At 38.5% G+C, this 16,522-nt stretch overlaps 1 protein-coding gene across 10 annotated transcripts in view; it reads left to right on the top strand.

The window, feature by feature from the left end:
* Positions 1–16,522, top strand: part of FHIT (fragile histidine triad diadenosine triphosphatase) — a 1,503,390-nt gene that overhangs the window by 661,521 nt on the left and 825,347 nt on the right. The window contains exon 1 of one of the 10 annotated variants that reach the window (XM_034956793.3): positions 13,084–14,157. The exons of the other annotated variants lie outside the window; for them this stretch is intronic. The gene's annotated coding sequence lies outside the window, so the exon portion shown is untranslated. Of the gene's footprint in view, positions 1–13,083; positions 14,158–16,522 lie in introns of those variants that run through there. 10 annotated transcript variants of the gene reach the window in all.

Raw genomic sequence — 16,522 nt, 5'->3', positions numbered from 1 at the left:
CAGCCTAGCATAGTGCCTGGCATTAGCAGAAGCTCAATAAATAGTGGTTAATTATATTAATAAAGCAGCAGGTAATGGAGGTAGAAATAACTACATGGGCTTGTTAGTGGAACTGCGTGGCTTCTAAGGGCCTTCATCCTCACTGTCAGGTTTTACGCCTCAACTGTAGGGACAAAAAACATTTCTCTAAATTCCTTTCTTTATCCCGGTGAATATCAGGTGATTACTTTTTTCTCTTTTTGAGTTTTTTTTAAATTTTATTTTAAGTTCCAGCATACAAGTAAAGAACGAGCAGGTTTGTTACATGTTACATATGTGTGCCATGGTGGTTTACTGAACCTATCAACCCATCATCTAGGTTTTAAGCCCCGCATATATTAGCTATTTGTCCTAATGCTCTCTCTTCCCTTGCTCCCCACCCGCCAACTGGCCCCAGTGTGTGATGTTCCCCTCCCAGTGTTCATGTGTTCTCATTGTTCAACTCCCACTTATGAGTGAGAACATGTGGTGTCTGGTTTTCTGTTCCTGTGTTAGTTTGCTGAAGATGATGGTTTCCAGCTTCATCCACGTCCCTGCAAATGACATTATCTCATTCCTTTTTTGGCTGCATAGTATTCCGTGGTGTATATATACTACTTTTTCTTTATCTAGTCTGTTATTGATGGGCATTTGGGTTGGTTCCATGATTACTTTTCGATAGAGAGCTTAGATGGAAGGAAATAATTTTTTAATAAATTTGTAATCCTAGGCAGGATGTTTGAATTTAAAAAAATTTTTATTTTAGGTTCAGGGGTACAGGTGCAGGTTTGTTATATAGGTAAACTCATGTCATGTGTGTTTATTGTACAGATTATTTCATCACCCAGGTACTAGGCATAGTACCTAATAGCTATTTATTTTTTGTTCCTCTTTCTCCTCCAACCCTCTGCCCTCAAGCAGGTCCCATTGTCTATTGTTCGCCTCTTTGTATCCATGAGTTTTCATCATTTAGCACCTAGTTATAAGTAAGCTCATGCAGTATTTGGTTTTCTGTTCTTGCTTTGGTTTTCTAAGTATAATGGCCTCCAGCTCTATCCACATTTCTGCAAAAGACGTGATCTTGTTCTTTTTTTATGGCTGCATAGTATTCCATGGTGTATATATACAGCATTTTCTTTATTCAGTCTATCATTGCTGGGCCTTTAGGTTGATTCCATGTCTTTGCTTTTGTGAATAGTGCTGCAATGAACATACTTGTACATGTGTCTTTATGGTAGAATTATTTATATTTCTCTGGGTTTATATCCAGTAAGGGGATTTCTGGGTTGAATGATAGTTCTGTTTTTAGCTCTTTGAATTTCTAAAGTCTCCAGCTGACACTTCTTTGCTGAAGGTGAAGCTCAGGTTTTTGTTGTTGTTTTTATCTCTAACTTTAAACTTTGCTGGATAAGAGCACATCTGTCTATTTTGATGAGTCAATGATCAAGTCATGGAAACTATCAAATAGACCGGGGGGAGGTTATTTCACAGGATTGCTGTCCTCCTACCCTGCTTACCTTTATTCATTTTGACAGGATCTGGAAATAGATGTAAAAGAACTCAGCAGTTTCTATTGCTCATTTTACTGCAGCCAGTGTGCTCATGTGAGAGGGATCTCAGATGATTTCCCCCTTTCTCTGTGGTTCCACTTTTGGTGCCTATATGCAAATCTCAGCTGTGTCCTATAAACCAGCATTCTTGAAAGTGTGCTTCATGGGATACTAGTCCAATGAGATTCTCCATGAGAAGAAAATTCTTTTGTTTTAAAATGTATGGATAATACTGTATGTTCTAATGCCCTACTTGGAGAGTTCTGATGTACATTAATATACTAAGGGCTCTGAGAAGTCCCCAAGGAGTGAAAACCCACATCTCCCAAATTTATCCAAATCTGGAATTAAAAAAAATAGTAAAACAACTGTAATAATGCCTATAATAGTGTTTCACAGAACCCACTTTGGGAAATATATTTTCATTGACAATGAAAGGGTCCTAGGTAATTGATTCTGTCCTATGACTTATGAACAGATCAAGAAGGAAAAATAGATTACCGGAAGGTGTGTTTCAAAAAGAAACTGGAGTTAGAATTTACATAGTGAAATGTTAACTTTATGTTGAGGTGTGCCTTTGGGTACCAAGCCTGGTTGAATTGGTAGGTCCACTCTGTTGACTCAGTATTGATAGGTCTTTCTTGCTTTCACTGCAAGATTTGTTAAGTCTTGGAGTTTCATTAAATATTTTGTTGCAGAATGTGTAACAGGCTTTGGATCTGAATGAAAAATAACATCATGTGAGTCTATGAATAAATAATTGAAATTGTCTATGAATAACTTAAGGGTGACTACCACTACGGCTTTATAATGTAAAGAGTTTCAGTAAACTCTAACAAAATGCACCTGTGTCTGACTCCAAAAATTGCTTTCTGAAGATTGTAGAGGTAGATTTATTTGAATCTACGTATCTCTGATTATGCATGAATGTGTTGTATCGTTTCAGGAGCATTCAAGTCCTGGATATCCTTTTCTAAAGCTTAGAAATTTTCAGAATTAGTTATAGGCCACTCAGCTTCAGCTTACTCTCACATGAACTATTGTCATATTTATTGACAAATAGGGAGGGATATAATCCCTTTTTAGATATTCCAGCTCACCTAGTAGCTATAAATGTTCTCTTTTATTTTCTTATCTTGCAGAAGTAGAGGGAAAGGGTTGTATTAAAATAGTTTTGTTGATGCCTGAAGTGATGCAAAACTAAGATGAAGGCAGCAAATGCAGAAAAAATAAATTCAAAATGATTTGTTTAGATTAGGTTTATGGGCTCATGTAGTTTAGTGGAGTGAGACCAGGAACCGGAAATAATCAGAGAGCCTCTTGCTTAAAAACAAACAATATATAGTTCAGGAGCATTAGAACATTGCTAGATATTACATTGTAAGGATCTTCATTCAGTAGTAGCAAAAATAAAAAAGGGAGTGGGCTCATGGATAATTAGCATGATGCAGAAGTGAAAATGGCACCTCTTGGATCACAATTGTATAATGCAGTGCAGGACTTTGTAACTTCTTTCCCTTTGTCCATGTTAGATGAACACATAAAATTACAGAAGATAACTGAAGATAAAAGATTCTGATAAATTTCTGATCCTATGCAAAAATGATTGAACTCCTTAGTCTCCAGTTGACCATATTTAATATAAAAGGGGAATGCATTTGGGATTCCAAAGGGAGTAGTAACTTAAGGATGATCTAAAATGGTGATTGATCCTAAATACATTTGTTTATTACTTGGGGAAATTCTTTCCTTTCCCTGAACCCACAGTTACTGCCACCGCCACCCCAGCTCATGAGGGTTGTGTGTGTGTATGTGTAAAACAGATCTAAGAGGAGTTTGTCTGTTGGAAAGGGGTAATGGATAGAGGTATGCTGGCCAATGTTTAACAATTGCTCTCAGAGGAAAAAAAAAAAAAGCCTAATTTGTAACACTTGTGAATACACATTTCTGAATTTCTGTGGTGCTGATGCTCCCACCATGGCCAATTTCAGGTTATCAACTCATGTCAACTGGCTCACAAAATGCTGAAAAATGTAAGGAGTTCTTCTATGAGCTGATAGGAGATGGCTCTAGCACACCCCTGCTAAGAGCTTTCGTAGCTCCTGGTCATTCTATGGAGCTATTTTCTCTAAGGAACTGTACCTATACCTGTACCTGCAGCTGTGAGGAGTTTGGAGGCTCTGGAGAATGCCTTTGGAAAATGACAGCCCTCTGTGACCTTCTGGATCATTTTCAGATTCCAGATTCTGTAATATTTCCCCAAGAAGAATATTTCCTAGAGTGCTGATGTGATTTAACTGGGATAATTTTACTACTGAAAGAATTTGTATACAATAGCAAAAAGTGGTTTGGGAGAAGGCAGCTGATTCTGAAATACTAGCTGATGGTATCTGGGGATACATTTGCTCTTTGAGCATGGAGCCATTGCTAGATATCTTTGTGACAAAACCTTTGCATTATGGCAAATGAATACAGGACACCTTATTCAGGACGGGGATTGGCAAATTACCACCTGCCCACTGAATCCAGCCCACAGCATGTTTTTGTGTGGCTCATAAGCTAAAGATAACTTTTACATTTTTGAATGGTTGAAAAAGAATAGAAAGAAGAATAATAATTGGTGACACATGAAAATGATGTGAAACTCAAGTTTTAGTGACCATAAATAAAGTTTTATTGGAATTCAGTCTTGCCCTTTTTGTTCATATCGTCTATCATCTATATCATCACATCATCTCTGGCTGCTTTCATGCTACACTGGCAGAATTGAGTAGTTGCAGCCAAGACCGTGGGGCCTGAAGAACCTGAAATATTTACTATCCAGCTCTTTACAGAAAATGTTTGACAACCCCTGATCTAGGAAATAAGTCTCTGAGGAATATGACCAGCTAGTCCAAGGTTCTGTACAGTGGTTGAAGACATAGCAATGGGAATGCCAAATTTATTTTTAATGGATCGGAAAGGGGTTGCATAAGAAATGAAGAGGAACCAAAAATAGCTTGTGAAAACTGTTAAAATATAAAAACAAACCAGTAAGGAGAATAAGGAATTTCTCATTCTGCCCGAATCACCTCCTTTCAGTTTCTTTCATTACCTAATGCTGTATAAAGAGAGTTTTTTCCTCCTGTTTTCTTGTGTTGACATGTTTTGATTTAGACGCTTGTCTTATGCATAGGGACCATGTTGCTTCTCACTCAAGCAGTAAAGCAGTATCATTGGTGATTACAAGGGCTGGTTTTGAAGTCAGGCAGATGAGGTTCAAGTCCTAGCTCAGCTACTTTTTTGATATATGGTATTGGACACATTTCTTTGAACACTTCTCAGCTTTAGTTTTCTTACCTATAAAATATAGATTTGTTCTGAGAATCAAGTAGGATATTTAAATTGCTTAGTACAGGATCTGACACACAGTAAACCTATAATAAGTGCTACTTTCTATTTGTTGTTATGTTTGTACACCCCAGGGTCTCCCATACGTGGATGTGTTTATCTTTTGGGTTAAGCTTTTATCCTTTTAGTTTTAGCGGACAGAAATAAACCTTTAATTTGGCAGTATCTTCACATAGAATACAAATTTTTTTTTATCCCAAATACTCCATCTCCCAGCAATTGTCTTGAAATGAAACCCATGTGAATGCCACAGTCTTAGTCAGTATTTTAAACTTTGGTCTGTTAAGAAGGTTGTATCCGCATTCATTTCTTCCCAAGAGGAGACTGCCCTCCAGTGGAAATAATTCTGGTAAGGGGAGAAAATGATTTTGGTAGTTCAGACTATCTACAAATGTTTTATAAAATTATTTTTTGTTAAAATAGACTTACTTATGAAATTTAAGCTTAACTTCAAGGGAGAAAGTCTTTGCTGCTGTCTGAATGCCACCAGTGTGCTCTGACGATGGCATTCATCAATTAGACATTCATGCCTTTAATGACTAGTCGCCGCCCACATGGGACAGGTATGCCTATATTCAAATGATTCTCAACCTTGGTTATACATTTAAAAACTAAGAAGCTTAAAAATATCCTGATGTCTCGGTTGCACCCCAGTCCAAATAAATGAGAATCTCTAGGGGATCTAGGCATCAGTATTTTTTAAGTCCCCTCTACACACTTGATTCCAAAGTGCAGCCTCCAGCCAAGGTTGAGAATCACTGCTTCAGACCCTTAGGTTTTGAAGCACACTTTTGTTTTTTTAAACAAAGTAAAGCAAAAATCCTGCCCTCACATTGCAATGGTGTTTGCTCTTCTTAAGTGTGCATCGGTGCAGCATCCACTGTCACCTGCTTATATTGAAATCTCATCTCCAGGGAAATTTACTGATCCAATCTTATTTCATTAGTTTGCTAATAAAGAACTTTTAGGTGGTAAAAGAGTATGATGAGAAAAGAATCTTTGATACTTCTCCCACTGTAAATCCCACTGATGGATTCTGTTTGGGACCAATAATCACTTGGACTTTGATAACCTCATCACTAAACTCTGCAGAAACATTTGAGTTTACCTGTCAAAAATGCATTTACATAGGATGAATTTATAAAAGAATATTTTTATATATTTACTCTTAGCCTTATGCATATACATGTTGCTTTTATTAGCCTACTGTTCTTTGTGTTTAGTTCATTATAGATATGAATCTAATCTTTTACTTAATAGGAATCACTATGGTTTTACTGAGATTGAGACAGTAGAAGGATAATTAATTTTGTTATCTGTAAAACAAAAATATTACCTACCTCCTAGAGTTGTTAAGAAAAGTAGAGGAGATAATATGTACAAAACAGCCTAGTGGCTGGCACTAAGTAAGCAGTCTAATGTTGTTACAGTATCAAGACAGCATATGATAGAGGTCAAGAGCAAGGTACTAGAATTAAGTTCTCTAGGTTCATCTCTCATCTAGACTACCTGTCAGCTCTGTGATGTTAGACAAATTACTTACCCTCTTTAAATCTCCATTTTCTTACCTGAAAACTTGTAGCTACCTTTTGTAGGGGAGGATGAGAATTACGTACTTAATGTGCTTGTCAGTATTCTTGGCATATGTAAGCACCTTTTCACATACATAAAGTAGAAATAATGTGTGTGCGAGTGAGCAAGAGAGAATGAGAGGTTGAGATTCCATATTCATTCAGAGCTGCAAGGGACTTTGCCTTGCTTCTTGTGTAGTCTCTAACTCCGCAGCATCAGCACCACCTGGAATCCTATTAGAACTATGCAATCTCAGCCACCACCCCAGACTTAATCAGAATCTGCATTTTAAAAGCTTCCTGGTGATATATGCACATTTGAGCAGCCCTGTTCTAATCTACAATTGCCAAGTACAGGACAAAATTGCTACCACTTCGCTGTCATACACCCTTGGCAGGCATCACTCATCAATCATGGCACTCCATCCCACCAGCGTCCTGCCTAATTACTCCAGACAGCCTCAACTAATTGATAGGAATTGTCATGAGAGATGAAACCTGTAATGGAAGAAAGTTTTGTAAGGAAGAAGTGACTTGCCTGAGTGACAAAGGCAGTGCATTGCCAAGACAATACTCAAACTTGGGATTTTTAATCCCCAGTTCAGTGATGCTGTACATTATTTTATATTGCCTTCAAATTCCATTCAGCAGCACACAACTATTGTATAGCTGGCTTTGTGCTACAACCAGAAGGTGCAAAAAGGAAATTAATATTAACCATACAGATAAAATGAGATTAAATATTAAAATGGAAGTTGAAATAGGTTTAAATCAGCTAAAGATGTTACTGGGATTAAAACTCAAAGTCTAGTAGTAATTCCTATCATAATTTAGGTATTGTGATTTTAAAAAATCAGGGATGATTGAAAAAGAGATTATTCATTAATTTCACTGAACTCCAAAATTCGTTTAAATGTTTTGTTCACTTAAGCGTTTTTTCTTTAACAGGGCGTGTAGTACTTGGGAGTGAAGTTGTCATTAATGTGACCACTGAATCCATTAGACAACATTCCACAAAAACTAATTTTGAATGGGACACAAATTGTAGACATTTATACGCTGTATTTGCCTCTTACTATAGGTTTCGCTCGAAATTTTAAATTTTAGAGTTGGAACGAGCCTCAGGATAGCATATGATATACAGTTTTTGTCTCTTGGGAAGGGAGAAGGAATTTTATTCATCACCAATGAGAGATGTGCAGACATGAAAAACACCATCCTAGTATCTCTGAAATTTATCTTAAGCATCACGTCTGCTATTGCACGGAGGCTGCTAGACATTTTCTGACTCATTACTCAAATGACTCATGCTCCATTTAGTGTGGTGGGAATACATGGAGAAGTGGCCAGATCCAACTGAGTAAGTAAGCAACTGGCCAGAGTTCCCTGCGTTTTGTTACCTGGGCTGTTAATTTGCTAGAAACCTCGAGACATTAACGTTCCTCTGAAGTATCTGCTGACATAGAAAAGCCTCTTTCTCCACTCAGGAGAATATGCCAACATTTTTCCCTTCTCAAATTGAAACAGGAGATTTCCAATTTTAACATCTCAAATTTATCTCAAACTGTAGTAATAGTTTAGCTAATGTAAGACAGACTCTAATTTATAAGCATGTATATATGTGTGTATATATATAGGTATATATGTGTATATGTATAGACATGTGTTTATATATTCACATAGTGTTATTTTAACCATACTCATGTTAAGCATTATAGTTTGTCAACATACATATTAACTTGCCAGGGCACTAAGTCAACATACACTTTATTTTTATGATCAAGAAGTGTTCACATACAGTCATGCACCACATAATGACATTTTGATCAATGGTAGAGTACACATACAACTGAGGTTTCATAAGATTATAATACCATATTTTTACTGTACCTTTTCTATATTTAGATACACAAATATACTTGTGTTACAGTCATCTACAGTATTCAGTATGTTAACATGCAGTAAAGAATTGTTGCCTAAAAGCAATAGGTTATAGCATATAGCGTATAGCCTATGTGTGTAGTGGGCTATACCTATCTAGGTTTATGTAAGTGCACTCTTATGATGTTTGTGCTATGACAAAATTGCCTAATGATGCATTTCTCAGAACTTCTCATTGTTAAGCAATGCATGACTGTACAGGTATGCTTGCCCCTCTACTACTTACAAGTGATGGGTGAAAGAACAATTTGCAGGTGCATGGAAGCCAGAACCAAGGAGTTATAACAGCATTTCTTGAGATAACATTGAAGATCAGATAGTAAAATTCTCTTTTTCTTGTGAGTGTTTACTTTCTTTGCCTGTAATTAATGTCCAAAGACATGGTATATAAAAGAAGACATCTAGGAAATGTTTCCTAGGAATTAGCTATCTGTAATAGTAAAAGAATAAAATTGGGAAATGTACCTGTATAAATATAGGCACATATACACTAATTTTTGTGGCTTTCTTTAGCTGTGGAGGTGAATACTCCCTTCAAAAATGTTTCATTTATTTTAGAATATTAACATTAGGATCAGCAATACCCATTTTCTCCTTAGAGATGGCTATTTTGTTTTACGTGAACTTTTGAACTTGTTTTCTTTTAAATTATTCTTTAAATGTCCTCCTCATGACAAAACCTTGTGCCACATATGATATAAGCTGAATTGGTTAATTTCTAGCAAATGAAAATATGCAGGTACTTTATAAGAATAAGATCTTGTTTCCCATGATAAACTATAGGTTGAATAACCAAAGGCAGATGATGTAAATATTTATCGTGTGTGTGTGTGTGTGTGTGTTTTGTAGATGGAGTCACGCTCTGTCACCCAGGCCAGAGTGCAGTGGTGAGATCTCGGCTCACTGCAACCTCTGCCTCCCAGGTTCAAGCGATTCTCCTGCCTCAGCCTCCTGAGTAGCTGGGACTACAGGTGCACACCACCATACTCAGCTAATTTTTGTATTTTTAGTAGAGACGGGGATTCACCATGTTGGCCAGGATGGTCTCAGTATCTTGACCTCGTGATCCACCCACCTCGGCCTCCCAAAGTGCTGGGATTACAGGTGTGAGCCACCACACTGGGCACTCAAGTGTGCACTTTTAAAAGATTGTAGTTCTCCATCCCTTTCTGTATTTAAATGTCTGTTCCTTGTGCTGTGGTTTAGAAACAGATTTCGGAAGACAGGTTGATGCTTTTTCATCATGTTATCCCTTTGGTACATGATGCTGGGCTGGAGCTACACAAAGTGAGTGAAACATACTTAGTCTTAGGGCTTTAGGAACTTAAAGTGATCCCTTAGCCTTTTGAAGAGCGTGCTATGAAATTTGAGTCACCTGGAATTATCTAAGCAACTTAATTATTGTTAGCTAATATTAGAAAAGGGGAAGCAGAAGATTGAAGTTTGTTTTTGTAACAGCCAATGAGGCATCTGATTCAAATGTCACTCTTAAAGCTAACTTCCTTAAGACAGAGCATCTCATTTTCATAAATGTCCTGAGGCAGCTGGACGGTTGTATATATTCATGTAATAGAAATAAAAAAGACTTCCAACCAAATTTCAGTAATCAAGAAAGCCTCTTAGCACTGATGTCTTCTCAGTGTGCAAATAATTTTTTAAGAATACCCTGAGGTGAACTCTGCAACCTTTTTCTTACAAAATATCCACTTTTGGGATTATTTGAAAGTGGACTCTGCCATCAAATTAAATGAACCATTGACTACGTTTTCGTTAAGAGATCTATTACCAGCTTCCTTATTTAGTGTACTTTTATTAAAATACTATTGCACTTTCCATCTGAATCCTCATAATTTAGATATTTAGTGGACAGTCATAAGGTATTAAATTGTCCCTGTTATTTTCGACCCACAAGAGAGCATGGGGCACCTAAAGGTAAGGGGCTAAATTAAGGAGAGTGGAATCTGGTTAGCTTCTAGACATTTGGAAAGCCTATGTTCTTGGTCCCTCAAATTGCTGCTGAAATGCAGCTTCAGAATTGGGTATGTGAGAGCTTGTTCCCTGAACTAGCTCAGTGTTAATTTGGGAGGGCCAGAACCATGTAGTACCAGACCTCACGTTTATGATAGGTTAAAACCAAAAAGGTACCTGTTGATCAATGAGGGGTGTTATATTTTTAATCAGTATCCTCCTTTTTATTTATTTGAAAAACAGCATACAATTTTTTTCCATAATTAGATCTCTATTTTAAGGTGATGATCGACCAGTTGAATATTGAATTATCTATATCACTGGATGAGACCTGTGTGTGTGTGCGTGTGTATGCAAATGGATGCAAATATGTAATTAGACCCAGAAGCTATGGGAAATGAGAACCATGTGGATTTTCAAACTTTCCAAAGTGCCTGGTAAAATGTATATTAATAAAGTGGGCTTTAGGGGGATAGGTTTTCATCCACCACCCTGTCTGTTACATGGAAAGCACTTTTCCCATTACTTTGCTATTTTAAATCTATTCCCCTGCCCCGGCTGATTGTACCTTTCTGAAATGTGCCAGGCAGAGAATCTCACATCTCCTTTTAGCTTGGAAATAATAACATCTTCACATTTTCATGGTCTGTTCTGAAATAGGAACCTTTCATTATGGTTCACTCCCAATTGAAATAAATTGATTAACGTCATGGAATTGTGTTTCACCACAGACCTTTCGAAACAAAAAGTTGCTTTTCTGATGTGGTAAGGGAACGGATTGTCCCAGATTTTTTTATGCTCCAAGGACTCGGGGCAAAGAAACTGTTTTATCATTACGTGTTATTGAATCCTAAAGAATTTTCAGGTTGCATTTCTTTCCTTTTGCTTGTGTTTTTCCCTGGAGCATTTGCAGACACCATACCCTTGGTGTTTATTAAACTCAGAGCTCTCTCTGGGACCCCTCTTCTGTGCTTCCTGACGTTTCTCTCATATTTTCCACCTCCTTATCTTTTTGTCTTAGGAAATGTTTGGTGCCTTGCCTTACATTTCTTGTATTTTTTAAAAAAAATTTTACCAATCATATTCTTAATTTCCAATGACGCTCTTGCCTCTTAAACTGATTTTTTCCTTTTTTATACAGCCTTGTGTTGGGTAATCTTTGTTTTGCCTGAGGTTCAACTTCTACCCATCTCTGTCTTGCATCTCCTGGACTTCCTCCCTGGTTTGCTCAATGGAAGGCATTAGTGTAAGTTTACAGGGTGTGAAGAGAAGGAGGTGAGTATACTCATTCCCTCCTTTATTTGCCAGAGGATAGTAACTGTGTCCTTCTGCAACTACATCTCCCACCAGTCATCTTGGCCTCCGTGACTGTGGCTGTCAGTGGCTTTGAGATATGCTGTTTTGCCCTTGTCCTTTCAGCAGTTGTGGTAGTCATGGCTTCCTCCCGTTGCTAGTCTTTGGTGTCCCGGCATCCCTCATTGTTCCTTTGCACTGCTCATACTTTCATTCACAACTCTTCATGTGAACCGTCAGGCATAAATTCTATTTTCTGATGAACAAACAACCTGTTCTTAACTTACAGGAGCAGTATGTTCTTGCATCTCTCCAAGAATTGGAACTTACATTTGTAAGTTCTCTTCTGACCTGTGAATTCTGTCTCTGATGCCAGTTGCTCTCTATAAACTTTATTCCTTACATTTTATACTGTGGTCTTCTTAATTGTTTCATTCTTTTAAATGAAAATCTTATTTGATTAAAATAACTATTAAGGGTTTCCTCTGCTATTGTGTAAGCCTGTTTCTACAGTTTCCATTGGGTCTCCCTTCCATGAGTTCCAGTCCACTACAGTCCTTCTGGACATTCCAACCAGGTAAATATTCTTTGTGTACCCATCTCTAATGTTTAGACAAAAGAAAAAAATGGAATTGTTTGTTTGATACTAAAAGTCTTGCAGTATCTGGAGCTCAGGTTACATTTCTAATTCCTTAATCTCAGCACACTTTGGAACTAGACATCCCTTCCAACATACCTCTCTCAGCCCTGTTTTTGCACCTGTGTCTATTTGATACCTACTCATGTTTCTAACTAGCTTGCTATCGACCTACTCAGCCAAGTCCAACAGTCGCTTTCTTTTTCCTTTTTATTCTGGCCCTTATTACTTACTGCCTTGCCTCATGTCTCACTGTATGCCTTGTCTTACCTGCTAGAAGGAAAACTCTTTGGAGACTGATTTTAAAAATGTTTATTCTTCCTTTATTCTTTACTCCGCTTTTGCCTATCATCTCTATTCTTGGCCCATAAAGATGTGACAGGCACAAACGATGTTCCCAACCTCAAGAAGCTCAGAGTCAACTGGGGAGACAAGCACATAAATAAGGGGAACACAGTGTGCAAAGGGCTATGATAAAACATGGCGGGGGGGCAACAACTAATTCTGTCAGGAAAGAGGAGGGAGGTCTGGGAAGGCTGGGATCGTCTGCACTAAATTTTCTTACCCTGGCAAGTGGAAGGACTGAAAGGAGATGAGCAGGGAGCACTCTATATATATGAGTCGACTGATGGAGCTTTGTTTTTAACTCAGGAATGAAGGGGTACAGGGACACACTTAAGCCCTTTGTTTAAAAGTGTTATGTTGGACCATGATGTAGTCAATGTAAAGATGCGTTTACACAACTTTACAATCCTGAAGTTGTAGCCGTTCCCAGCCTGGGATTCTTGAGGGGTTAGGAGGGGGCTATAGAATGTGTGAGTGCTCCACAATATATCCCTTTCAGTTGGGGCTGAAGGGTCGTCTAAGCTCGTAGTGCCTGCCTCAACTGTGCCCCATCACCAGGTACCACTCTGATTTAAGCTGATGCAGCAACAGTTGGCATTACTCTGAGCTATGCTCACAATGATCAGGAAGAGCTAAGGTTAAAAAAAAAAAAAAAAGGAGATGGACAAGGAGATACAAGGATGCTAGGGACAATTTGTGAGCTAAATTGCAGGCTTAAGTGGTTTCCACTGGAGTTGCTTTTCTTGTTCTTCAAGAAAAGGCAGAAAGTGAGAAAGTCAGGATAAAAGGAGAGGGCTCACAGTGTCTTGAAAAGCTTCCAAACTCCTGGCTCTTTGTAGCTCCCATAGCTGCTGGGATCATTGTTTAAATCGGAAAGTAGAACACAATAGTCAAAAGTACATAATACTAACCAGACGTGGTGGCTCCCATCTGTAATGCCAGCACTTTGGGAGGCTGAGGTGGGTGGATCACTTGAGGTCAGGAGTTCAAGACCAGCCTGGCCAACATGGTGAAATGCTGTCTCTACTAAAAGTACAAAAATTATCCGGGTGTGGTGGTGCTTGCCTGTAATTCCAGCTACTCAGGAGGCTGAGGCAGGATAATCACTTGAACCTGGGAGGCAGAGGTTATAGTGAGCTGAGATCGCGTCACTGCGCCCCAGCCTGGGTGACAGAGCAAGACTCCATCTCGAAAAATAAAAAAAAAAAAAAGTACACAAGACATAAATGAACGCAGAATGAATGATCACCAATAGCAGACTCTTTCGTTTTCTCTGTAGAGGAAGAAATGTCAGAATCCAAATGATGACAGTCATTTGACTCATCACTCTCACCCAGCCTTGAACAGAGGCAGCTGCGCTTCTCTCCCCTCTCCGGAGAGCAGCAGGGAGCTGCATGCCTTTTGTGTCTTCTCCTGCTTCTTAGAGCTGCTCTGGATGCTGCAGGTTCGTTCTCAGTTCAGGAAGGACATGTACGGTTTGTTACTGAGGGGACAGAAGTCCACATTGCAGGCTCTTGGGAAGGGATGAAAGTCCTCAAAAAGATTTTCAGAGCACTTGAGACTCTCCTTTCTATACCCACTACAGTTTTTAGTTTGGAGATCCAAGAGGAGAAAGAATACAGGAGGAGGGGACATTTGTGAGGAAAGCATCTACTTTTTAGCAGAAATTCAAATTCTAAAGGAGATGGGTGCTTCTGCAGAAGAAGGGATGTGTCAGAGGGAAATGGTCTCACATGTCCCTAGGACACCCTCAGAGGGGACGTTTGATCAGGGAAAGCGCAATATCACACAGTTTTGGACAGTGCCCCATGTTGTCCTCGTGATTGCATTCCATCCAGGCCTTGCCACTTCTGAGCTCTTTGTGAATGGCTTAACCTTCCTGAGCCCAGGCTTTCTAGCAAAAAGCCAGCAGTTCTGGTGAAGAGTCTAAACTTTGGCCTTGGGAAGACCTGGGTGCAGGTCCTGAGCCTGCCACTTAGTAGCTTTGTAACTTGGGATATTTTGTAACTTGGGCCTCAGTTTTATCAAGTGAAATATGGAAATAATAGTAAGTACCTTGTAGGGACATCAAGAGGATGAAATGAAATGCTGTATGTTGAGCATTTAGCAGCATGTTGCCTCAGTACGGGGAGGTTGTTGGTGATTAAAGAACTCTGCGAGTTGCTGACCAACTGGTCCCAGCTCTGCTCCCATTACCTTTCCTTTTTCCATCTCCCCAGCCAACATTAAGCCCTGTGCTAGGTTGTCAAAAGAAATGATGTGATGAATCTGACCCTGTCTCCCATCTAAAGCCTTCTATCCTTTCCATCAATGGGCCGTATGTTTTTTTGTTTTACATTTTAAGGCTCAAGATGGCAGAAGTTGTGTAGGGAGTAGGAAAAGAAACCACAGGGTGTGGTTTGCACTGAGAATACTGATGGAATTCACATTGGATACCAGGATGATCTGTAGATAGAGTGTGTGTGTGTGTGTGTGTGTGTGTGTGTGTGTATGCATGTATGTGCATTTGTGTGATCTTTTTGAAAATATTGGCTGTGGATTTTTAGCCATTATGTTATCAACAGTCTCTTTTTTTCCTATCTTATTTGTAAACATGCCTAGGGGCTAGGATGTGATGGACATATTCTATAAACACAATAAATATTATAAAACAGAGTGAATCTAACCTACACATGCTCAGCTTGGAGTAATTAAAAAGAAGGAATTATATATATGAACATTCAAATATTTAGAAGGAATTATAAATATAAGTGTGTGTGTGTGTGTGTGTGTATATATGCATGCACAGAGAAGAATATCAGTTTAAAAGCAGTCTGTACTGCCTTGACATTGGAGATACTGCATCAACTTTCTGCCCAAATACTAATTGTTAATTTGGTTGATTAGGTCTTGATGGGTAATCTTGTGGTACTGGTTTCAAGTGACCATAATTTAGAATCTATTGACTCTAAGTTTCTGCAAGTAATGCTTGTTAAATCTTCCCCCCCTCCAAAAAAAAAAGAAAGAAAACCTTGGGAAACACTACCTTAATCCAAGCCGTCATTTTATAAATAAAAAGCAATGACCAAAGAAATGATTTTCCTCAGTTTATTGAATGGTGAATCTCATATTCTATTCCTGTGCCATAAATAAAACATAATTATCTTGTACTTGAAGGAAGATGCTATGGAAAGAGAATTCTTCCTCTGATGGACTTTACCTAATAGCTTTTGTTACCTTGCTTTTGGATCTGTTCTGCATTTTGTTTTTCAAAGAACACTCTTTCCAGAGAGGGTGCTTAATAGTATTGCTTATTGTGTAACCATGTAGCTCTATTGTAATGATAATTGTATTTCTTTTGAATCCATAAGTTTCTCTATTCCCTCTAAAGCCTGCCTTTATTTGCACCCTCCTGACTCTACACTTAGGGAAATGCCCGTCTTTTGTTCTTCATCTTGAACATACCCCAGGTGACCTGTCTGGGGACCCACTTTTTGCTCCCAGAGCATATGCAAATTCCTGTTTACTGTAAAATTTTCTCAAATTCTCCTCAGAAGCCTAAAGACTTCTGTATAATCTACTCCTGTAAAAGAAAATTAATTGATATTAATTAATCTTTTTCCCCTGGATGGCAATTTTTTTTCTTGATCTCAGTGTTGGTAATACATCATTTAGTGTTCTTTTTTTTTTTTTTTTTGCGATGGAGTCTCGCCCTGTTGCCCAGGCTGGAGTGCAGTGATGCAATCTCAGCTCACTGCCACCTCTGCTTCCCGAGTTCAAGTGATTCTCCTGCCTCAGTCTCCCGAGTAGCTGGGATTACAGGCGCACGC

This window comes from Pan paniscus, chromosome 2 (genome assembly GCF_029289425.2).
Source record: "Pan paniscus chromosome 2, NHGRI_mPanPan1-v2.0_pri, whole genome shotgun sequence".
Lineage (NCBI taxonomy): Eukaryota > Metazoa > Chordata > Mammalia > Primates > Hominidae > Pan > Pan paniscus.
This window is presented reverse-complemented; position numbering and strand designations above follow the sequence as displayed.